This window comes from Hyaena hyaena, unplaced genomic scaffold (assembly GCF_003009895.1).
Source record: "Hyaena hyaena isolate Hyena2069 unplaced genomic scaffold, ASM300989v1 scaffold_944, whole genome shotgun sequence".
In the NCBI taxonomy this organism is placed as follows: domain Eukaryota; kingdom Metazoa; phylum Chordata; class Mammalia; order Carnivora; family Hyaenidae; genus Hyaena; species Hyaena hyaena.
Genome location: NW_024081577.1, coordinates 104,297 through 120,509, shown reverse-complemented (window position 1 = coordinate 120,509; position 16,213 = coordinate 104,297). Strand labels below are relative to the sequence as shown.

At 40.9% G+C, this 16,213-nt stretch overlaps 2 long non-coding RNA genes across 2 annotated transcripts in view; one reads left to right on the top strand and one right to left on the bottom strand.

Annotated features, from left to right (window-relative positions):
- Positions 1-150: 150 nt before the first annotated feature.
- Positions 151-7,999, bottom strand: LOC120223075. Its single transcript, XR_005526187.1, has 3 exons — positions 7,870-7,999; positions 1,363-1,506; positions 151-723 (listed from the first exon to the last, which is right to left on the bottom strand). It is a non-coding gene; the product is annotated as an uncharacterized LOC120223075 (long non-coding RNA).
- LOC120223074 overlaps positions 3,558-16,213 on the top strand; it is a 69,162-nt gene continuing 56,506 nt past the window's right edge. The window contains exon 1 of the long non-coding RNA XR_005526186.1: positions 3,558-3,633. This is a non-coding gene — a long non-coding RNA (uncharacterized LOC120223074). The remainder of the gene's footprint in view (positions 3,634-16,213) is intronic.

The window sequence follows — 16,213 nt, the reverse complement described above, 5'->3', positions numbered from 1 at the left end:
CTGCGGTGGAGGTCAAGGAGGTTGTTTCCTGCTTTCTCATCTAGGATGTTGATAGTTTCCTGTCTCACGTGCAGGTCCTTTATCCATTTTGAGTTTATTTTTGTGCATGGTGTGAGAAAATGATCTAGTTTCATTCTTCTGCATGTTGCTGTCCATTTCTCCCAACACCATCTGTTAAAAAGGCTGTCTTTTTTTATGGGAGAAAAATCTTAAGATCAAGAAGAGTTCAGTTCAGGACTTCTCCCCTCACCCACAGGTAACGGGAAAAATACTATTGTTAAAATTTGAGCACCAGGATACATTAGCCCATCTCATTGGGAAACTATTCTATAGGAGTACCTTTTTGAGATTAGCTGTTTTAGCCAAACAGAAAGCAATTCCAAGGCATCAGAAGTGTGTAACTCACATTTGTCCTTCATTACCGAAGAAAATATTTGCTTCGTTCATTTCAAAAAAGGAATTGAGTCTTCGATTTGTCATGTTGATTCAAAAGCCAAGAAACTCCTCTGTCTGTATTAAGTGGTAAATTAATGAAACAATACTTTACCTTACTCTAGAAATTCAAGGCATTTTGAACCATTGCTGCAATTTAAAGAAGTAAAAATTGCTGCCATTCTCTTCAAGCCGGTTTATAGTATCTAAAATTCAGCTAAGAAAAGAGATATTGAAAATGCCAATAGTCAGCATAATGCTGTGAAGTTCAGGTGAAATCCCAAAGAAAGCCTGTAATGTGAAAAACAAAGGGAGAAAAGAATGGGAAGAACACTAAGAGAGCAGAAGAGAAAAACAAGCAAGAGACACTGATTTTGGAACTAGATGATGGTAATTAGAAAAAAACATATTTTTACAAGAATGGCCTTTTTGGTCTCCCCTCTTAATTTTTTAGGGCAAGGAAAGGTAGGTACATGGTTTTTGAATCTAAAAATTGTTAAGAGTCACTACAATGGGGATCCAATCCACAGAAAGTGTATCATGAGGGAACCTTACAAAATTCATGTTAAGGGAGAGATGCAAATTCAAAATATCCTTCCTACCACATCACTGACATAAAGCTGATACTTGGGCCTTTTCCTTGTACTGTCAGTGTTGGCTTTGCAGTGGAGGTTGGGGGGTTCCAGCACTCCTACTCAGGGCCAACCAAGGTCTATACCTACACCTGTTCACTCAAGGGAGAAGCTTTTAGCTCCATTCAGGAATACAGATTGGCATGGAAATAGGTCCAGTGTTCTTGTTCTGATGGAAAAAAGATCCCTAAGTCTGAACTTGCTCCCACTGGTTAACCTTTCCTGAAGGCTTAAATGTCCCTTTGGCCAACTTCTTTGAATACATTTCAACTCTGGACCTGGAGAGGAGTACTCAGACCTGTTGTGGATTGGGGACACCCACATTTTCTTCCTCTCTTCTATCCCCTCTTCCTTCATCGTAGCTGTTTTGAGTCTCCGATATATCCCAGACCACTGTTCTTGGCACTGAAGATTGTGTTGTCAACACTTAAAGAGCTTACGTCTAAGGGAAAGGGGAAAAGAAATTGAAGACAAAAGTTATGTTTCAGATTTTTATATAATCTATGAAGGAAATAAGATGATGTGGTAGAGAATAACTTATAGGGAAGTTCAGGAAACACCTTTATGATGATGTGACAAGAATAAAAGTGACCCCACTCCTCCATAAGGCCCAAGAGAATGGGGAACTTGTTTGTCTTCTGATTTAGCCTGCTATGGTTTCTGATGGGTGCTGACGGAAGACACAAGATGCTGGGTCAGGGACAAAGCACTTTATTTCTAATGACACGGAAAGCCAGAGGAACCTCATGTTTGCTCAGTTCCTCCTGCCCCCAAATCCAATGGGGGTGATATGCAGATGTTGCACACATAATGGACTTGTATCACAGGGGAAGGACTCAGAGCTTTGGGAACTCCAACCTTTTTAATGGGTTCCAAGCAAATGGGCCTATCCATTGCCTCAAAAACACATTATCATATTGAACAGTAAACAAAATATGCTTCAGAATGAGGCAAAACTTTTATCCTTCACAGCTTTTTGCTATACAGACATCCTTGTAAAGGTGGTCTGGAATAAAAGCTGTCTTTACTTGTACAACAAGCTGTCTCTACCTCTACTTATAGGACAAGCAAAAACAGGAGAGACCTGTGGAGAAATTCCTTTCAAAAATGTGATTCTGATTAGTGATGCTCACCAGTGGGGCTAAATTTCAGAGCTCTCTTATGATTGGGTAGGCCATGTGACTACTTCCAGCCAATGAGTTGTGAGCTACCATTGCTGATGTGGAGCATTCCAGAGCCCTTGTTGTTGTTCAACTAGCCTGAGTCTGGAGTCATTAAATGAGAACCCCCAGCAGATGATTAAAACAGAACATAAGAATTAAACCTTTGTTGTTAAAGTCAGGTATTGGCAAACTACAGCCCATAGGCCAAATCTAGCCTGTTGTCTGTTTTTGTGTTGCCCATGAACTAAGAATGATTCTTTTACATTTTTAAGTGTTGTTAAAAAAAAACAAAAAGCCCAAACAAACAGAAAAGAACATGGGACAGAATCCTATGTGGCCTTCAAAGCCTAAAATTTTTACTATTTGGAACCTAGAAAATGTTTCCCAATCCATGGTCTATGTAGCCAGCCTGGCTGATATGAAGGAAAACCAAGAAAATATGCTATCAGGGAAACTAAGATAGGAAAAGTGTTTGAAAAAGTAGCCTGCCAGGAGCCGCACCAGCCTCTCTGGATGGCAGTCACAGCAAGGAAATGGCAATGTTTGCAACTCCTGCCATGAGAAATGAAAACTGGTATCTCCTTCTGCTACTACTGCAATAAGCCTGCTGGTATTGACCAGGCCTCACAATATTCCATATCAGACCCATATTCTGAATACAGATACCTCATAAGGAAAAGCATATTCCTGCCTTTACAACAGAGATTTTAGATGAAAGCTCTATGGGCGATTGTCAAAAGGCTCTTCCTATGGGCCTTGCAGTTCCAAGACTTAGGGGGTTAAGAACACAAGAATCACAACTGAGCCTGGCCTGAGACTAAGGGCCTATTTTGGGGTTAAGAGCAAAACATAGTTACTACATATATGTTTGCTAATTGGTGAAACATAACAGTCCCTTCCTCAAGGCCTACATTCCACAAACACCTTCCCTTGTACTGGCAGCTGGGATGAGGATAGATAAGAGTAACTAAAACATAACCCAGGGGCAAAAGACTGACCCCTTCAGGGCCCCCATGATAGTCTCCACAAACAAACCAATTCAGGAACATTCATCCTCTTGAGAGCCAGACAAAATACTCCTAGCTCATCTATATACAATTTGACCTATATGTTATCCTATTTTTCACTAAGAACATTCTGTTATATCCTTGATCAGAATAATTCTGCAATTGATATCACAAAAGGCCTCCCATTGTAAGAAATTCCTTTCTCTGACTTCATCTTGTTGCTGAACCTTTAAATAAAGACACCAAAACCGACAGGACAGAGATACCTGCCTGGTGATCAGAAAGAATCTCGGGGCTCTCTCACTCTCTCTCTCGCCATCCTTCAGGGACCCCTGGACCTGCCAGAGCCAGCGCCTCCGGCGGTAGCCAATGTCAAAGGCTACCAAATTAATGCACAAGGTAAGTTTCTGAGAATAAGCCTCTGGATTTGAAAATGTAGAAGATACAGGGGACTTGACTAGTTCATTTTCATTTGAAGACTGGGGGACAAAAGCCAACCATAGTTGGTGAGCATGTCAAGTGACAGAATGAATACAACCTGATCCAGAAGGTTTGCTGTGAATGAGAACAGAGCAATTAGGGGCGCCTGCATGGCTCAGTGGGTTAAGCATCTATCTGACTCTTAACTTCAGCTCTGGTCATGATCTCACAGTTCGTGAGTTCGAGCCCTGTGTTAGACTTAGCACTGACTGTGTGGAGCCTGCTTAGGATTCTCTCCCTGCTCCTCCCCACCTCATGCACTCTCTCTCAAAATAAATAAATAACCTTAAAAAAAAAAAAAAGAACAGAGCAAGAAGAGGATAACTGGAATGGGCTGCAGCGTCAAAAAATAGCCTCCTTATAAAGATGGGAACTACTAGAACATATGAATATACTGATGGGATCAATTAAGTAGAAAGAGAGCATTGTTACAGGAGCACAGGAAAGAGAAGGAAGCGGAAAGAATGAACTCCTGACATAGCAAAGTGGAAATGACCCGAGTACAGTGGAAGCACCCACCATTGTTAGGTCTTTCTCCCACTGCAATAGGAAGAAAAGGTGTCCGCAAATGCAGGAGGGCTTGTGGATTCCATTGTGGGAAGATGAGGTTTTTATCTGATGACTTCTACTTTTCAGGCAAGGTAGGGAGGAAGCAGACTGTCAAGAAGAAGGTGGGAGAGTTTGAGAGAAAGTTGGAATGCCTCAGAGTGTGGGAACATGAGACTGTGATCAGGGAAACAGTAGAATCAGCAGGGATGGCTCAGGCCCTTGGAGATGAATGATCATGAGTTCAAATTCTGTAAGACAGTCTGGCTTTGTGACGTCTCTAGCAACTTTCAGTGTTTGGATGTCAAGTGAAGAAAGTAGGTTCAAACAGGTTTGGGGTACAGTGTAATGAAAAACAGAGCAGTTAAGCTGTTATAGTGGGTTTTTTAAATTTTCTAATGTTTTATTTATTTCTGAGAGAGAGAGAGAGGCAGCGTGAGCAGGGAAGGGTCAGAGAGAGAGGGAGACACAGAATCTGAAGCAGGCTCCAGGCTCTGAGCTAGCTGTCACCACAGAGCCCGATGCGGAGCTCGAACCCACGAATCACAGGATCATGACCTGAGCCAAAGTCGGACGCCAAACCAACTGAGCCACCCAGGCACCCCTGTTATAGTGTTTTTTTTAAGGGCTGTCTTGAGGAATTCCCTCCAAAGACACTCTAAGATTGACCACCAAGTACGTTACTTTAGTTAACACAGTGGTTAAGAGTGTATGCTCTGGAACCAGAATGTCCTGGTTGAAATCTAAGCTCTGCCACTTCTAGACCCCAGCCAAGTTATTTAACCTCATTTAGGACAAGGCTAATAGTTGGGACTTTCCTCACATGGTGGTGATGAGAATTAAATGGTTATTTTTGTCATCTTTAAAACACATAGAAAGTGTTCCTAACTGATCTTGGCATCTAGATATAGGCCCGAATCTTTAGGTATCTGAAGAGACAGATTAATATTCAATTGTCAAGCTCTGCCTTAGCAACATATGCCACCCTACCTTCATTTATCCCAGCCTTTCTTCCTCTGGGGAATAAAAATGGTGCAAGCATGTTTAGAAATGTGTTTCCTAAGGCTCATTTCCGTTTTTCACTCAAACCTTCTGCAGAATGAAAATGTTCACAATGAATGCTGCAAGTTTCACATTAGAAAATGAGCATTTTCTAGCAGTTTTCTGAAAGTGAACTCTAAAGGTACAAAGGAGAATGAGCTAGGGGCAGCGTAGTAGGAAGGTGTCCCACCAGAGGCATTCTGCTGCCTAGCTCTCTGAGCTAGGTGGTGGGGGAAGATGCCCACTGGAAGGTGCCACAGGTTGCTGGCCCACTGAGTGTAGCAGAAAAGATCACGAGCATGCAGTTGTTTAATGAGATGAACACATTGGCACCAAGAAGAGAAGCCCGTTCCTTCTGCATAGTCTCTCCACAGTAACTTACTGACAAAGCTTAACATCATGCTTGCTACAAAGGAGAAATGTTTCCATGGTCCAGCTCCAATATGGCAGAGCAGGTAACAAAGGGTAGCTAGGAGCTGAAAGGTAATCAACTGATAACTGGCACTGTATCTAAAGGCTTTTGGGCACCAGAAATACTGATTGCACCAGTCCAGTCAGGGCCTACAGATGACTCACTAAGAACTGTCTGGCTGCTTTTTCAGTTGCATCTGTCTTATAAGAGGAGACAGAGAAAAACAGACCTTAGCAACCTACTCTACAATTGAACCATCCAGATAAAGGTTAGGGGACTATCTAAAGAGCAATGAATGAGTTAAGTACCAAAACATCTGACAGGTGATCAGTGCTGAAGAACTCGACACTCACTAATCAATGTTAAGCCTTGAGATTCAATTTCATGTATTGCCCTTAGTATTATCTAAAAGAAACAAAGATATAGAAAGGTTCTGAATTACTCTCCTTTTTTCCTAAGATTGAGTAATATTCTAGCTGCCAGGATGTCCCCTTCTGGAAACCTTCTCACTATTAATTCTTATCTACTTTGACTCCTCGAATCTCTTAACCAGATATAGTTTCAGACAAAAAGCAAAGTAGATATGCCTCTTTCTAGGGCTACCCCCAGGGCACATGGGCTATGGAAAAATTCTTTTGTAGGTTGCCTGTCTGTATAAGCAGTTTAATTAGAAATGAGAAATTACAAAATCCATGGACCCATGTGAGTTACAGTGATTTATTGATAAAGACTTAAAATCTTAGGTAGAGAAGAAGTACTAGTTTATCTTCCAGTCAGTGCATGTAGAGATTCTTTGTCTTATGTCCTATGTGAATGAGAGTTGCCACAAATTCAGTGTCTCAGCACTATTCTGGTGGCCCAATTTCATGTGATCCTGTGAAAGAATTGCTGTGGTGGCCAGTGGTAGTAACCCACTGCTCTTCAAACTGCCCTCCTGGGACATGGAGCCTCTCTCAGGCTCTAGGCTGACTCTAAGTATGAGCTCCAGAGCTCCACAGGGCTTCTGGTTTACCCAGCATGTGGGGTAGAGGGCTGGAAATAGCTCCTGGGAAAGAAAATGAGGGCCAGGACCCCACATAAGGTCCTAATCTGCATACCAGGTGCAGACAGCATGGCTAGCCTCAACAAGTGCCAGGCTTCAAAGGGGTATTTTTTTCAAGGAAAGCACTCCAGAGTACTGTGTCCTGAGACATAGGACTAGTGGCATGGATCTGCTTCCCTAATCTAAGAGCTCTACTGCCTCTTTCCACATTTACCTAGTTATATGTTTGACTGTAGAGATCTCTCATTTGCTCTTTTTATTTTAACTGAATATATGCAAAATGGTTGAACCACAACTCAGGAAACCACAAGTTGGTGGTAAGGCCTGGAATGGAACCCTTGGCCCCAAGCCAGCAAGCATGCCTTCATGCCAGATGGCTTCTGTATGGTTTTCTCTCGCTCTTTCCCTTAAACATTCAATATCTCATTCAGTTCCTTGGTATCATGGACTGAATGTTTGTGCCTGGCCCAATATTCACATGTTGAAGCTCTAACAGCCAGCATGGCTGTTTTTGAAGATGGGGCCACTAAGGAAGTAATTAAGGTTAAATGAGGTCATAAGGGTGAGGCCCTGATCCAAGAGGATTAGTGTCCTTATAAGAAGAGAGCCTGCTCTCAGTCTCCCCCAATGCACAGGCACTGAGGAAAGACCATGTGAAGACATAGTGACAAGGTGGTCATCTACAAGCCAGGAAGAGAGGTCTCAGTAGAAACTCAATTTGCTGGTACCCTGATCATGGACTTCCAGCCTCCACAACTGTGAGCGAATAAATCTCTGTCACTTTAGCCACCCAGTCCATGGTATTTGGTTATGGCAGCCAGTGGAGACAAATACTCTTGGCTTCCCAGGGAAGCCCTTACCAAACTACCTTCCACACTTCTCTTTGCAAACCTCTTTTCAAATTCTACCTCTTTGTTACCTTAATCCTTCAGAGACTTACTTTCAGCTATCACCCTGGTACACAAACCTACAATGACAATTATAAATGTTTCACATTCTGGCTAAGATACTTTAATCAGGACCACTCTGGGTAATTCCCTAATTCCAAAGAATAATTTCAACAATGGGCTTTTTTAGAGCATGCAGGTTAAGGAATTTAACTTTGCTTACTTACACAGGCCTTTATGAACTCTTAAATCTCTCCATGAAAGCAGCTGCCTGTCACTTGTGAATGCCATCAACCTCAATCCTTAGACTGAAGCAGTCCTCTACCTTTCAATATCCAGGCAAGGAATATTTATTTTCCCACTGGGAATAGAGAAAATAATTATATTTGGAAATATCAGTTGGTCATTATCACATCATTTATTTGAAATGGGATGGTTATATATCATGTGTTCCTTTTAAAATATTTCCTGATGTATCTATCTGTTTACTTTGAAAGATAGCATATAGTTCTTCAAGTAGGAATCATGTTGTGAACTCCTTTTAATATTTTGTGAAACAAAAGCATAACAGGACCAGAATGTATACGATAAAGATTCAAGAAATCTGTTAGTTTATTGAATAACTGAAGCTGAATTAAACTATCTGTTAGCCATGCATTGAATTACAAGTAACAAAAAATTAAACTCACAGAATCTAAATAGGGATTTGTTTTTCTCCCATATAAGTAATTTTTGAAGTAGGTAGGTTCTGGCTTTCATTTAGCTGTTCAAAACTGCCATCAGACACTTATTTTCTTTACATATTTTTTGGCTGCTCATCCTTAATATGTTGCCCTTTTTCTCACGCTTGTGCCCCATAAGCAAAACTGACTGCCACAAACAGATAATCAAAATTGTGTCCAGTCTTAGAAACTGAGTTTCTAAGAAGGCTTGGAAAATGGGTAATGTCTATGGCAGATTGACTAGTTATGATAGAATGTTTGGCTTGGAAAGCCTTGAGTATTAGCTGGTACTTTACAGAAAAAGTTTGTTGACAACTGGTCTACACTATATCTAAGCAATTCCTTTCCTAAGTGCATGGTTCCATGGAATGAAATGTTTGAGAGAGTTTGTATATGTTCTATTATAATAGCTCCAAACTGTTCAAACAATTCTCACCAAGAAGAGAGGTGATAAACTGTAATATATTCATACAATGGAATACTTCACAGCACCTCAAAGGAGTAAATTACTGGTAGACATAACATGAATGATTCTCACAGGTATATTGAACAAAAGACTCCAGACACAAAAGAGAACATAATTGTGTGGTTCCATTTATAGGAAATTCAAGAACCAGTAAAAATCGTTGACAGAAATTGGAACTTCTAGACCTGTATGGTCTAGAAATGTTCACTGTCTTGCCCAGTGTATATATGCAAGTAAGAAATCAAGTGGTAGACCTTATGCACTTTATTAATACTGATGTTCCTCAACTACAAAATTCTGTTCACTATGGAATACCTGGAAAGTATAGCAAAATTTAACAAAACATTTTAAAAAAAGGAATCATCTGGTTATTCAGAGGGTAACTACTCTTACCAATTTGCTTTTCTTCTAGCCTTTTGTTTTTAATAAGGTTTCAAATGTACCAAAAAATTGCAAGAACAAAACAAAGAACTTCCTCATCCCTCAAACCCAGATTTCCCCTTACCACTAAATATTCTGGGATATACTTTTCCTAAACAAGAACATTCTCCTATATTGCCACTATGCAAACCTCTGAAAGTCAGGAAATCAACACTGGTACAACATTACCATCCCATCCAGAAACCCCATTTAAATTTTAGCAACTGTCCCACCAAAAGTCTTTATTTTCCTTTCTGATCCAGCATCCTACCTAGGACCAGTGTTATATTTAGTGATCCTATCACATTAATTTCCTTCAACTGGAACAATTCCTCAGTCTTTTCTTGTCCTGATGTCTGCAAAACTTAAAGAATACAGGTAGCCTGTGGAATGATCACCAATAGGGGTTGGTCTTATGTTTCCTACTGACCAGATGTGAGCCACAAATCCTTGGCAGAAATAGCACAGAGATGATGCCGGACTCTTCACAGTGCATCATGTCAGGCGCCACACAATGTTCACTGGTCCCACTAAGACGTTGACAGTGATCATCTGAGCAAGTTAGTGTCTGCCAGGCTTCCTCACATAAAGCTGCCATTTCCTCCTTTGTATTTCATCCATCTTTTGTGAAAAAATGTGCTGAAATTATCCTATCCCTCCAACCTCCATCCACCAAACCTCACATCCATTGACAACTCCTGCTGGCATCAGCTGCTGTTGTGAAGGTCTGACTGTCAAGTAGTGATTATTTTCCCCATTCCTTCTCCACGTGTCGAGTGGCATTTGATTTTAAGGAAGAGCTTTCTCTTCTCCCCTTTGCATTTCTTAACTTCTTTAGATTAATATGGACTCCTTGGTTATGAAGCCCTATTGGATTATTTCAAAAGGTACAATACTTTTCCCCATTTATCAATGAAGAGGCCAGAAAATAACCTCAAAAACAGCACATGGCAGACAAATTTTCTTGGCAGTCATAATCACATGTATAGTGCATCAAAGTTCCATCCATTTTCATAAGTCACAATAAGTTTCATAAAATACTAGGCCCATTCAAAGAGAGAAAAGGCAATTTTCAAAAAGGAATATGTGTTATTAAATGAGACATTTAGTATATTACTTCCTATAGCACCACATGGGGATTATGTTTTCCAAATTAGGTGTGGGAAGTGGAATAAGCAATTAGTCTATACTCCTTTGCTAAAGGGCTGTCCGCTGGTTAATGAAAAACCCATACATCCCCTCAAAAGAAATAGAAGAGAAAACAAACAAACAAAAGCTCACTAAGATGTACCAAATTCCTCTCCAGAGTGTAACCAGGAAGCAGTCTCAATGGTTGGAGCCAAGAATTTATCACAGAGTTATTACAAGCATGCTTTCCTTTTAAAGGAACAAACTTTTTTGAAATAAAAAAAGACCAAAAAACAGTACTGATCGCTTTTCTTACAACGCACAGCATTTAACATTAACCAGTACTGAGACTAAGATAGACCGTACCGAGGAGCCTCATCTCCCAAGAGTACACGCGGGTGGATGCAGGGCATTTTTCATTATTGCAAAAGCGTATTTTAATTTTTAATCTTTGGTTCAATTTAAACATTGCTTTTAGTAGCATGTAGACCCCACAGGTGCAGAACATGCAGAGGGGTGTTGCAGCTCACGCACTTATGGTATTTCTATTCTGGAAGCTGTAGGGCAATTAATAAATAGTGTTTTGTCAAATGCACTCTTTTGGCCTTTCCTTTTGAGTGCAAAACACTCCACACACTTGGGAGCCTTCAGGCCATGGGCCTACTTTTCAACAGTCTCCAGGGTGATAGGCTTTTGTTTGTTCTCAAAAAGTGTCTCCTTGGTAGAGGGATCATTTGAGGTTAATGCTGGTCCCAACAAGCAAGAGAGGAGACTTTGGATGGTGGTGTCTCAAGTACTCTCTTTCCTTTCATATTTTCTTTCTTTTCTTTTTTAAAAAATTTTTAAATGTTTGTTTTTGAGACAGAGTGAGACCAGGGAAGGGACAGAGGGAGATGGAGATACAGAATCCGAAGCAGGCTCCAGATTCTGAGCCTGATGCAGGGCTCGAGCTCACAAACTGGGAGATCACGACTTGCGCTGACAGCAGTCAGACTCTTAACCAGCTGAACCACCCAGGCGCCCCTCATTCATATTTTCAAATGAGGACAGAGGGAGCACTGAAAAACAGACTAGGGATGCATCTGTTTTGGCTGGTGACAGGTCATACTTTGTCACAATCTTCTTGCACTGTAGTATCAAAAAGTTCAAGGGCATATGGCTCTCTGTACCCTAACTGTGTCTGCACAGCTGTCAGGCATTGCTGGTATATATTCAGATGGGAATCTGACTGTTGGATTGGCTGTGAGGTGACCTTTATTTACCAATCCCTCTTTCACTGACAATACAATTGCTTGTGTTGCGACAGTATTTTGGCCCCCATTCTACATAAAAATTTAATGTTGGCTCCAAATTCTCTATCAGGCATTGGCAGAACCATGTGGGGTCTCCCCAGTTGTTAGACAGTAGTATAACCATGATATATTTAGATGCTAACGTTATTCTGGATTTGGTCAGTGGGGGCCCCTTCAAGCTGGCTCTTACCCTTGTTCTGGGAAATCTCTTGAATATTTTTGTATATTCTGGAAAGAAATAACAAGGGGGTGTGTTATTTCTAACCCAGAGATGGAATCAGCTGTTTCACTGAGGAGCTCTGGTTCCTTTTATTGAAAAATGACATTTAGAAACTAAGTTTGATTTGAGCACTCAATATGCTCACTTCTACTTGGCTCTCCTTGCTCCCAAGCTACTTCAGCAGATGAAGCTGAAAATATATGTATGTATACACGTGTGCATACATATATATTAATATACACACATCTACATCTATAATATTCCCATATCTGTGTATATATGTATTAAAAGTTCCCACATTAATACCAATGCATCTAATTCTAATTCAGTACTAGAATTATTTCTAGGCTTTCCCTTTTCCATGTTGGCAAATCCCTACTCAGACCTAATCAGAAGGTTTTTTCAACTGGGATTTAAGGTGGGGGAAGAAAAGTCAAGATTGCAAACCTGCATATCACAGATGCAGTAAATACCACATGGCAATAAATCGTTATTGGCTTTCTGCAACTTATTTTTGTACAGACCACCTTCTCTTAGTACTTGGTGAGATCATAATGACTCAAGAGTCGCATTTTGCGCAGAACAATGAGGGGTATGCTAGAACCCAGACATAAGACAGAGATTGGCAACAGCATTCCAGGATCCAAAGTATAATGAGAGGTAGAGGTACCCCTGAGGAAGAGATTCTTTATAACTAATCTCTCATTTAACCTTGGGCTGTTCTAGGCTGCCTGCACCTAGAAGGAGCATCCTCTTTCTGGCACTTTGGGCATCATTAGCATACCAGCATCTGCCTTTGTTTCAAAGGCAGGTTAATCAAAAGTGCTTCTTCTGAATGCATTGTCCCCAACCCCCTCAACTCTGCCCCAGTTTCCTTCTTCCTTAGAATGCTGGTGATGCAAGAATGCCAGAGACTGAGCTCCTCAGACTTCTATGACTAGCAGCATAATGGCGAGGAGGTTATGAGTCCCTAGAGTTGCATTGAAGAATCTAGAGACAGAATGGTTAGCTTGTTGGTTGAATCTGGACCATAGATATTTTGTTTGACCATTTTTTTAATTTATGATTTTTCAAACAAAAATCCAGGTTTCTGACTTTTCTTGAAAAATGTGAAGATCAGGCAACAAGCAGCCCATATTCCTAAGCACTGACACTCAGCTAGAAGTTTAGGAAAGGCAAGTATTCTCCAGAGGACCCACTGTTCCCTGCCTGCCCTATGCATTGATATTTACTATGTAATATCCTTCCCCAGGGTTGTAAGCATAGTGCATGGGATTTTCTGTTGCTCTGTATTTGCTTTGATCCCATAATCGCTTATCTTATTTCAGGGACAGCTTACGCCCACCAGCCTCCGTGGAAGTAGTAGTCCAGGACTGCAGGTGGAGGCCAACTCCGGGCCAGTTAGGGGAGATGAGGCAGGAGAGAATGGCATCCTATATCAAGACTGGACTTCAAGTTCATTTTTGAAGTGAAAGTGGAAAAGAAACCAGGGTCTCTAAGCATCTGAACCTCTTCAATCTACCATGTAGCTAGTAAGCAGAGGAAGAACAGAATTGTAGCAGAGAAGCTCAGAGAGAGAGGCTAAAGGTGTGCTGCTTGCTTTTCTTCCTGGGAACACGCCTACCTATACCATATTTCCCATATAGCCCCTCTGCTCAGAGTGGGGTCCTGTGAACATGTGATAGCTGGACACATGTGGATGTAAATGATGAATATCACTTCTAAACCTAGTCATTACTGATCTCTTCCTCCCCCATCTTCTACCCAGAATCTCTTTCCTGGACTAGGGTCATAGTTTTAGTAGAGGATTCTGAAGTCTTAAAAGATGGATGACCCACATGTTAGGAACCTAGATCCCTGAATGACAATGTGGAGCAGGGTGCTTTCCCCCTACAAACTTCACTGGACTATAATGAGAGCGAGAAAACAACTTCTGTTAACCATCCTCTTCTTCCTAAAGCTCTTCCTCTACCTTGCATGCATGGGGGGAACTTTCTCCATCTCTACATATAGGCTCTAGGAATAGATTGTTTCTTATTCTACTCTACCACCACGTACTAGCTGTGTGACTTTGGGCAATTCCTTAACTTCAGTGAGCTCACCCAGGGGCTCTTGTCAGGATTCAGAAACATTATGTCAAGTTCACTGAACGGTTGCAATGAATAAATACAGAAGCTCACTGAATGTTAGCCACTATTACTACTACTACTACTACTACTAATTCAGTATCTTGATTTTCTTCTTTCTCCTCTGGCTTCTCCATATTTTTTGGCTCTTCTCTCTCTCCCTGCTCATTGTTGATTTTTCCAAAAGTTATTGTCTTGGAACTTGTCACATCTTATTTTTTCTCCGTGACTGACAAACCTGTCAAGTTCTGAATGTTCTATCAAACCCTGTGTCCTCTATGTCTCTTCCTTCACAGGTCATCAAAGTCATCATATATACATAAGAATACAGTGACTGAGCTCCTTCCTGTGGGGTTTTGTGGTAGACCCAGTCAGACTGCATCAAAAAGGAAGAGGTCCTCAAGGACATTAATGATATCAGGTATTCTGCTTACTAGAACTAAGTGACTAAGCCATAGCACGTCTCAGTGACTCAGATTTCTTGAAGGAATCACACAAACTTCTGAGGTCTCATAAAGACCTTTAAAGTTCAAGAAGTATGATCTTTCACTTATGGTCCTTCTAGCCTTCTTTTCAAATATTTTATTGTTAGAGAGACAGGAAGAGAGAGAGTGCATGTGGGTGGAGGAGAGAGAGAATCCCAAGAAGCATGGAGCCTGATGCAGGGATCGATCCCACAAACCATGGGATCATGACGTGAGCTGAAATCAAGAGTCAGATACTCAACAAACTGAACTACCCAGGTGTCCATTAGTCTTCTGTCCTAAATACAGCCCAATCTAGGATTATTCAGTCAGTTTATTTTTCTTTAAAATGGGCTTCCAGGATGTGATCCACAGAACAGTTGACCTTTAAAATATTCAGAAGGAGATTTTCAGAATTAAGTAACTTTTTAAAACTGTTAGAAATTCTCAGAACATGTTAGTATACTAAAAATCATAGGAAGCCCTGCTTTAAAGAACATGAAACTTAAGTCAGGCTAGCATCTTTGAAACTTATTTACCAAGAACACTATTGACATTGCTCTTTAGGTTCAGTCCAGTTTGTGGGGGTCCTTCAGTTGGGCAAGTAGACTCAGCAGGGACACAGAAAGAAGAGCCCCAATTGCTTAATAGCTACCTAAAGGGTAACTGAGAGCAAATAGGCCAGAGAGGAAGAAGTCAGCACTGTGAGAAGCAAGGAGATAGGCACTATGTTCCAGAAGTCAAGGCATCAGAGAGATTTTTTTAAAAAATGGTATGGTCAACTACATAAAATTACAAAATGTCAAAGAATTTGTTCACTCTTAGATTAAATCAATCTAAAATAATTTTTTGGATTATTAGTGCCTACCTAGGAGTTTGTATTGGATACCTGACCAAAGTTAGTTTAGTAGCAGTGAACAAGAAGACATGTTCCAGTTCTTGTGATGAAGAAGACTGGTGGGGCAGCCAAGGCTGTTGTAAGCCACTGAGCTGAGTAGCCCTTGGAGCTCCAGGAATGCAGCATCATGGAGCAGAAGCTAGCATGACATTAGGTTGTTTTGGGTTTTTAATGATAGTTTCCGAAATAGAAAAAGAATGTCAGAGAAATTGGTGAAGACAAAGAACCAGGCACATTGGGTACACTTCAGAACAATGTTGCCTCTTGATTATTGGGTCAAGGGAGTGACTGGGAAACAATTATGCAGTGTACTGTTTATTTCCTCTCACTCAGACTCTGCAGGAATAATAAGGCTGGCACTTCTACAGAAATCCTTTCAAAATGTTTTGAAAGAAATTCCAGAGAGGAAAAAAGAAATCTCTGTGCCAATCACAGCTCAAGTCATGTGCCCTCACAGCTCAAGAGGGCACATGACTTGAACCTAAGTGGATGCCATTGGGATGAATCTCAGTTTCTTAAAAGGACATTCCCTATGTGGCCATGGCACAAAGGCCATGGAGCAAATATTGCACAATGGATGCCCAAGGTCCGGTAGAATCCAGCAGACTTGCTTTGTTAAACTACATAGTGTTATAAAAAATGAATTAGTTGCAAATGTTTCAAAATAGGGAAATTTAGTATAAAATATGGATTCTAGCTTCTCTTGAAAAAGTGAAGAGTTTGAGTAAATTGGTTGGCTCTGAGAAGCGGATTCCCCATTTATATGGGGCAGACATTGTATTTCTACACCGCGGTAGATTCATTCACTTACGTCACCTGGCTGGTCCTAGAAGAG